The sequence below is a fragment of the Ruditapes philippinarum genome, unplaced genomic scaffold, assembly GCF_026571515.1.
Source record: "Ruditapes philippinarum isolate M1 unplaced genomic scaffold, ASM2657151v2 ctg1127_1_1_1_1, whole genome shotgun sequence".
Taxonomy (NCBI): domain Eukaryota; kingdom Metazoa; phylum Mollusca; class Bivalvia; order Venerida; family Veneridae; genus Ruditapes; species Ruditapes philippinarum.
The window spans coordinates 214,967-223,845 of record NW_026864590.1 but is presented as its reverse complement, the minus strand read 5'-3'; the positions used below and the strand labels follow the sequence as shown (position 1 = coordinate 223,845).

At 31.1% G+C, this 8,879-nt stretch overlaps 1 long non-coding RNA gene across 2 annotated transcripts; it reads right to left on the bottom strand.

Moving 5' to 3' along the window:
• Window positions 1-1,327: 1,327 nt before the first annotated feature.
• On the bottom strand, window positions 1,328-6,773 carry LOC132726202 (uncharacterized). 2 transcript variants are annotated; one of them, XR_009625160.1, is made up of 5 exons: window positions 6,655-6,773; window positions 4,442-4,517; window positions 2,771-3,015; window positions 1,954-2,109; window positions 1,328-1,454 (listed from the first exon to the last, which is right to left on the bottom strand). It is a non-coding gene; the product is annotated as an uncharacterized LOC132726202 (long non-coding RNA). The 2 variants fall into 2 exon arrangements; XR_009625161.1 differs by lacking the exon at window positions 4,442-4,517.
• Between the last annotated feature and the right edge of the window lie 2,106 nt (window positions 6,774-8,879).

Genomic DNA, 8,879 nt, shown 5'->3' with positions numbered 1-8,879 from the left:
ACCATTGATGAAGTTTTATTGAATTACTCTATAATAAGTCCAGAAAGACAAGGAAAAAGATCAATAACTCTATAAATACTGCAGATTGAGTAATGGTTATTGTACACTGCACTTTCTCTCATTTCGCTTGACCATTGTATGAATTTGTATTGAATTCAAACTACATGTACTAGTTTTCAAGTTATGCACTGGACAAAAGTAATTAAGGGCACTAACTGTAGGGTCATTCCTGCAAAGTTTTATTACTGTGCAGTCTTTGGTTTCGGAGGAGATTTGTTTAAAGAAATTTTTGACGACCCACGACAACTGATGGTGGGGGATCACAATAGTTCACCATGAGCACGTTGTGCTCAGGTGAGCTAAAAAGTAATGATCAAAGTATAAGCTTGTGGATGACCTCGGCAATGCCATGACTGTAACAATACCTCTATTTTTTAAAAAAAAAAGTCGAGCTAAAAAGGGGCATAACAGCATCAAAAATAATTTATTGAAACTAAATCTGCCTTTTGATACTAACATGGCAAATGTCAACTCACTTCATTTCCTTCATAAGTTGTCCTGCAGAAATCAATTGAACACCATAACTTATAACATGCTTTCAGTAAAAAATGACATTACTTTTAGATTATTTCACAATAAAGTATAATTTCAAAAGTAGCCAGACCCTTATTTGAATGAGGATGAAAAGCCTATAAACAAACAGAAATTTTGTGGGAAATACATTTATTTCTCAGAAAAATGTGATAAATAAAAAAGTAGATAATTAATATTTGCAAATCATTGAAGGAAATTAAACAAATTCAGGAAAATATGACAGAATCACTTTCAAATCTGAACATTGAAATTAATGATTCTACACAGAAAAAAAAAAAATCTGCTCTCTTTGGCTTGTATGATGGGCTATAGACCTCGGACATAATAAGGTGTCATATCTGAACTACTTTCAGTCACAGTAAAATAGCAGCCTCCATTTACCAACATTGTGCCAAAGTTATACATTGTATATGTTTTTTCAATGCCATTCATGAAAATATTAAATCTGCTGTTCACTCTATGAAATATATTTGGATCTTGCATGCAAAAGAAACAAATACCCATTATATGATATGTTCCAAATTTCTTCATACTTACAAAAATTATATATTTATGTAAATTAGTTCATTAACAAGCAAAACTGTAATTTCATTGTTCTGACGAACACTCTGTAGTGTTTTTGTTAAACAGCCATACTCCAAGACCGACAAGTTTTCTGTGGCATTATATTATCCAAAATTAACAATATTGGGAAATAATGGAAAACAAAAATATTAACAAATACATGTATAAAATAAAACCAATGTATATTAATTTAATGTCCATTTATAGTTGAAACTGCGAAATTTAGCTATGTCAACGTCTGAAGGGATTCCAGTTCAATTAATCTTGTGTACTCCCATAACTGAAGCTACAAATATCTGAAAATAAAATATATTTGTCATGTTGCAAGTAATTGTTTATCTGGCACTGAATATATTCAACATCATAAAGACAATGTGCTCCATACATAACAATTTACCAGTAAAATCGAAGACATATTTCTTATATATATTATATATATATATATATCTTTATCATATCTTTGCATGAATGATCATAGAAAGCTTACACCACTATGTAAAATGCTAGTTTCTGGTCACAAGAAAATCAAAAGCAATGGATGGTGTGATATACCGACTTAATTAACTTTACAAATGCTGCTGAAAAACAAACAAGAATATTGTCAATTACTTTCAATTAAATGATAGGACAAATATTGGTTTCAATTAATGCTGCTGTACAAGAATAGAACATCACTTCTAACTGCAAGCAGAACCATAGTGTATTCTGGTGTCAGGAAAATAATTATTATCGCTTATTTTTGTATCTCATGCTTTCTTTAGATGGATAACAGTAAAAATTTAAAGTGTACTATACCTAAATTGGTATTCTGTATGCTGAAGTTTCCTTTTGAATACAGAAATAACTCCTTCACATAGTAAGCTTCACTTCAATTAAGTTGTTCCAGAAATAATACATTGTTCTACTTGGTACTTCAGACAGCTTCATTTGAACAGAGTGGGCAACTTCTTACTGCAAAGTGGAGAGCAAGGTTTAGTAAAACAATTAAACAGCATAATTTGTTCAAATACAAGAAACTAGAAGCAGGGCATAATCTGTTATTGTTTTTTCAGAAAAATAATTGAAAATTTAACTTTTGAATGGATCATTTCACTATGAGCATACATTTCAATTTTTTAATTTTCTAGTGTAACATGTTTACAGTAATATATAATTTTTTTGTATGATTACTAGTCCTACAATGAATTAATGTAATTCTGGAAAGGAAAATTTTAATTTTAAATACTTTGTCATGATTTTGAATTAGTAAAGGTCTGCAATGATATCAGTCAAACATTAGAAAGTAAAACCCTGATATACAACAACATCGGTGCAAGTTGAAAATTTGGAAAAACCCTTAAAACTATAATTCATTTATTAATCATTTTTCCACATAATCTAATAGTAAAACATGATGATATTTGTCACAAAAATCCTAGGCTTCAGGCATATGCACCATGCAACAAGTGATTACAGTAAACATGTTTAAAAAGTTTGATGACTGTAATTAATTACTAAGGGATCAGTAATTACCACAAGATGACAAACCTTAGAACCTTATGATAAGGAAAGACCTTTAATGTACATGCAATCAACAACAGACCTAAATTTATTATTTGAAAAAATGACAAACCTGTATGAATTTTTTTCTTTCTCTGCAGCAGAAACCTCTTCCTTACAGATAATTGCAAAGAATCTATAAATAGGATCATGATGATCATCATCACGATGAAGACTTCATGGCTGAAACTTCATCACTTTTTGCTATAACAAACTACCAGTTTGAGCTATCTTGTCCTGTATACATGTATATAACTTGTCTGAACCTACATGTACTGTACCTTCACTGTTATCAAACAGTAACATGACAGAAGTCACCTAAAAAAAAGCAAAACAAAATTTAATGTCTTATAATATATTAAAGATCATGCACAAGTAATCAGTATTAAACAAAGCAAGTTATATCATTTTACCACAATTTTTTCTGCACATATGATATCTGCATTAAATATATATTAAATAATAACTTTTTAAAGGTCCATTAAGCCTTAGAAAAGATAACATTTTTATTTTTCAAACTTTCCTTTTACATATCTTGTTGCAGTTCTCAAATAGTTACATGTACTCATTGACCATGTACATGTAGATAAGTTATCTGGCAATTGGTATAATTACATTAATTCAGTATTTTGTATGTAAGTCAAAATAATACTTTGCTCACATTTTGCTACCTTTACAACACATGACTGTTTGTTCAGTGTTACTCTTTTCAGTTGTTAAAACATTTAAAATGCTCTAAATACATCATTAAAACATAATTGAACACATATTTGACCTTTCTAAAGAATTACAAAATTATTTATCTTTGACACATTATATGTGCTTTTAAGATTTTCAATATTTTTTACCAGAGATTCTTTTACCTATACACTTACTCTACTAGATTAATTACTAAGAACAGAAGATAATGTAAAATGTACTACACATTTAGTAACACACAACTTGACAGCAAATTATACATTTTTCAATATAATAAGATACAAAAAGAAAAACTGTTTCTCTCTGTAACCAAAGAGAAATCATAAATATTGTAAACTTCAGACTCATACTCTTATTACTACCTTTAGCTAAGGTTGTTATAATATATGTACTTTTCCAGTCAAAATGAGGTAAATATTTTTCAAGGAATTCTTCTTATAAATTAATATGCGAACACAAAACAAATAAATATTAACAATATGACAATAAGTTAAATTCAGTATTTGACCATGATGGTCAGTCATCTAAAGGTAAATGTCATATATGAATTACTTAAAGGGACTCCACTGAGGCTTTTGACATGACCAGAATGGAAATAATATTTCAAGATTGATAATTTTGATATTCTATTTGATGTAGATCTTGGCAAAAAACCTATATGCAAAAATTTCAGATCATGCACTCGCTCTGTTTTCCCAGAATGATTACTTGAATAGTGTAAAATGTCCCAAAAATGAACAGTGCTTTTGATTCATACATGTATTGGAAAGAATAGAATTAGAATAGCACAAATATACAATTTTCAATGTATTTCTGAATATATTTCTTAATAGTATGTGCATATCATTCTGGACACAAGGAAAAACAACAGCATTTATTGCAAAAAAAGCTGGTATATACTGCTTTTGTACAGGAAATACTTCCATGACAGTAGTGTTGTTCTTAAATTTGACTACTAAGTCAAATATGTGTTTCAAATTTTCCAGAGCTCAATAAAATAAATGTGGGTTTTTCTTATATAAACAAACATTTAAAGAGAACTTACACTGAACAATACTATCATAGTATTCTTGACCATGTCACATTTAAAACCTCACACAACAGTTTATTATATCACACACCTGAAATAAATGCATTTCTTATTTAACATTCATATGATTTTCATATCAACAATAAAGCATTCCCAACTTAAAGTTATCTAAATCATTTGGCTTAATAGTCAAATCAGCTACATCATGTACATGTATATATACCAACTCAAAACAGGTCAATGCATCAAACTATTGGGACAAATCAGAAGCAAGTAAAATGTTGACCTTAACCATTCAGACAATATCATTCATGTTTATAATATACAATGATTATTTGTGAAATTAATCAGTCAAATCCCATGACGTTATCAATTTAATTTCATATATATATATATATTTTCTTATATCAACAATTTTTTCATATTATTAGAAAATCCCCCTAATCATCATGTAAATAAAGTGTTATATGATACACAGTCTAAGTACTATCGTCCGTTTTTGTATGCACTAGCATAGAGCAGAATGGGGAACCACGCACTTGTTTGTGGGAGAACACTTCTGGATCAGGAATTACCTTCTAAAAAAATCTAGTTGTAGAATCTTTCTTTAAATACACAGGTAAATATGACTGAGTGACAGGGCTTGAGCAAAATAAATAAAATCCAGTTGTTTGCATGTGTGTTTGTCCTAAGTGGTCTCTTTATTCGCTCATTTAAAGCTTAATACTAGGTAATTATGTACATAAAGAGAAACAGAAATTCTAAAAAAAAATCCAAAATAGCAATATTGAAAATGCTGCAGACTCAGTTTGATTGAGCCAGTTTATGGATAGTACTGGAAAGTGCATGCTACTGTTCACACCCCAATAGCATTAGGTTAAGCAGTATTCAACATTTAAACATGTAATGGTAAATTTTTTAAATTAGAAACATTAGCAGGTGTATTTTTATGGCAGTGATCATGGAACCTCCAATGTGACATGTTAGTGCCATTCCATGAAAAGTGGCGTATGATTCCCAAAGAATACAATGTGTGTTCCCTTAATGAAAAAAAGAATGGGGGAACTGAACAAAAAAGGATACTGTTCTTCAAGATTCTGTGTATTTTTTTCTGCGTTTTTCAAAAACTTTGGTTTAGATATTTCAATAATTAGAGTAATTTAGACTATAAAAACTGAATTTGCAAAATATTTGAACTCAGTTAGTGTCAGTGTGAGAACTGAAGCCTAAAGAATAATCAGACACCTCCTCTAGGACAGACTTACTACATGTAAGGCCTTACTGTTTGCATGTAAACAAAGTAGTTTTTTGACTTCCATACAAAATACTAAATCACTTTAACTATACTGATTGCTAAAAAGCAACAGCTGAGGCAAAAGTTGGTTCAGATAATTGCCCATTGAGTAACTTTTTGGAAGTTATAACAGGCCACCAATAACAGGCTTTTGAGAAATAAATTAAAATCATTTCTGGGGCATAATGGGCCTTAAAGCCAGTATGTGCTAGGGGGGCAAGGACAGTAACTTTCATTTTCCAGTACTGTTTAGCCTCAAACAAACCGAACCTGCAAACATTTTTCAATTGTGTCATTTTGGGTGTTCTTAAGGGATTCTATTTTTCCTCTATGATATGCATTGTAAACATAAACAATAATTTTTGATTCACCAATCTGCCATTATATAATGTCATGCGACAAATACCATGGCCAATAGAACTATAGAAAAATACAATGTATGACAATCTGCTTGTAGAAACGAATATCTATGAGTAAATAAAATCAATATATTATCATACTTATCTATTACATCAATCTATTATCTAGTTTATTTATTAAAACTCTGAAAGTTATATTAAATATCATAATATATTATTGATACAAATGAGAATCCAGATTAATTCAATAATTTATTATTATACTGTTAGTTCTGTTAAACCTTTATCTGTTATCTATTAAATATAAAGGATATACCAAACAAATTCCAAAAATACCCAAACCTTAAATATTTTTTCAGGTCCAAATGTATTTTAAAAAATTTTGTTAATTTTAGGTGGGGCGAATCGTCACTAAATTCGGACGAATCGTCACTGTGGCGAATCGTTACCCTGTTACCGACAATTTTTATTTATAAACAAATTAATCTTCAAAAATTAATCTCACTGGTGGTTCAGTTTCATAAAATCTTTCTTATTTAATCGAGGTAAACTGTCAAAATTACTCAAGAACTTACAATTTCTTCAAAATATCCTGGATGTCTGTATCAAATAACGAAAGTCGAATCAAGCTGTGGAAGAAGCATGGCTGACCTCAGTGACCTGTCACGTGATTCAATCGCGCATTGATATTTTTTCTGTACCACAGCACAAATTTACTGTAATTTTTCGTTATCATAATACATTTCAAAATGTATGATAACCCTCCTGTAATGAATGAAGGTACGGATTTTCTAACTTGTTACCGACAATATGGAACTATTTACTACGTGCATGTATAATTCAGCCGAAATTCGGTTCGCAGTAAGCCTGAGATGTAGCTTATAACTTTGGCTCGCTTTGCGCAAGCGCAGCGACCCAAAAAGAACAAGAATACTGTGCACAGTATTGAATATGAAGGGGATATCAGACGTCAGGCACCTATGGTCTGTAAAGTAGCATGAGAATATGTGACGCTTTAAATAAATGTTCAGTTAATGAAAGACAGTAAGAATATTAAAAATTGTGACTGTGCAGACTAATTTTCATGAAAATCAGTGAGTGCATGTCTTTCGAAGATTACCTGTAGATCCTTTAGAAGCATTGAATTCCTTCACAAATTCGACAAAAAAGACACCAAAAGCGTGTAAAACACCGAGTACAAATATCTGGGTGAAGAAAGCGCAGGAACAGACAAACCATGAATATTTGGTATCTTTTCGAAAGATGTTTTCTCTTCTCTCAGAATCTACTCCCTGTTCATTGTCAGTATTTTCAATCAATGCATTTTTTGCCGACGACATCTTGTCAACAAATTACGTTATGACGTCGTTTGATAAAAAATAAGTGTTTACGTCATAACTGTCGTCTGCTGTTTCCCGCTTTAATTAATATTGAAGAAGACTAAAATGACGATGTCATGTGATTTGCAAGTTATATGAATTCCTCTAGATATACTTGAAAATTGGAGAAATTAAGCAGCGCCGGATACTTACCTGCTCAAAAGAAAAATAAATAAAACCTTAAGTTTAGTTGTAACATTTCTTGAATACTATTTTTACTTAATTATACACGCATCGCATGTCTTAAAAAATCATAAAATCAATTTTAAATATGTATGCGATTACCTGCAACTGCCCTGACAGACGCTATGTCTCATGCAATCCGAAGAAAGGGAAAAACTCTATGAAGAAAACTCGACATTCCGGTGATACAAAAGCAAAGGACGCACATTCAGGTTTAAGAATTGTACATAAACTTTCTAAATATATGTAGATCTATATTGCTAGTTTACTCCTTTATCTAGAATATTAAATATCCTGTTTTTATCACACACCCGTGCCGCTTTTGCGACTCCGTAAAGACGGTATTGCACGGCCGTGCATATATTTTGACTTGACGTCATTTGCGTTATATATAGACACTATATGCGTGTCGGTGAAAAGTGGTTCTTTTTCATTGTAAACAGTCTTTATTTTGAATATGTGATAAATAAAATAAGATATTGGTGTATGTTCATTACTGAATTTATTTAACTCGTTGATTAAAATAATATTATGCTCGCAAGAGTCTGCTATAAGTATACCGACACTTTCAATGTGACATGTATACATAGTACGTTCTATCAAAACAAGTTGTTTCTATGGAGCAGCTAGTCCAAAATGTGCGAGTGTACGACAGATTTTGACAAAATAATATAATGTAAGGATATTATATTAATGGGCTTACAATAACCAGGTTATATGACCCAGTGTCCACAGTTGCAAGTTTATATAACGGCTAGCCGGAGAAGCCGGAAGAGCCGGACTAGACAAAAATTTGTTCCGGCTGTTCCGGCTAACTTCACGAACATTAACCCAAACAGATAGGGCAAGCGATCGTTCATACGCTATAAAATAAACTAAATAACAGATGAATGTATGAATATGACTATCAAGAAAAATTACAGTAAGCTCTGAAGAAAAGATAATCTTTTCTAGATATCTAGATGTTCAAAAAAGTTTTAACCTTTTACCCCATGAGCATATTGCGAAAAATGGCCGCCTCCTGTAGCAAGTTCAACCTACTATGAAAAATGCTTCAATACTGATGAAACTTGACACACATATTGACTAGACCATAGCCTCTGTAACAGCATGCTTAATCGTAAATTTCCTGTTACCATGGCAACGGGGGGACGTCTCAAAATTGCCAAAAATCACTCTTTTGCATCGTTTTTTCCCATCAAAACTGATTTCAAAGTGCTGCAACTTCTCAATGAATT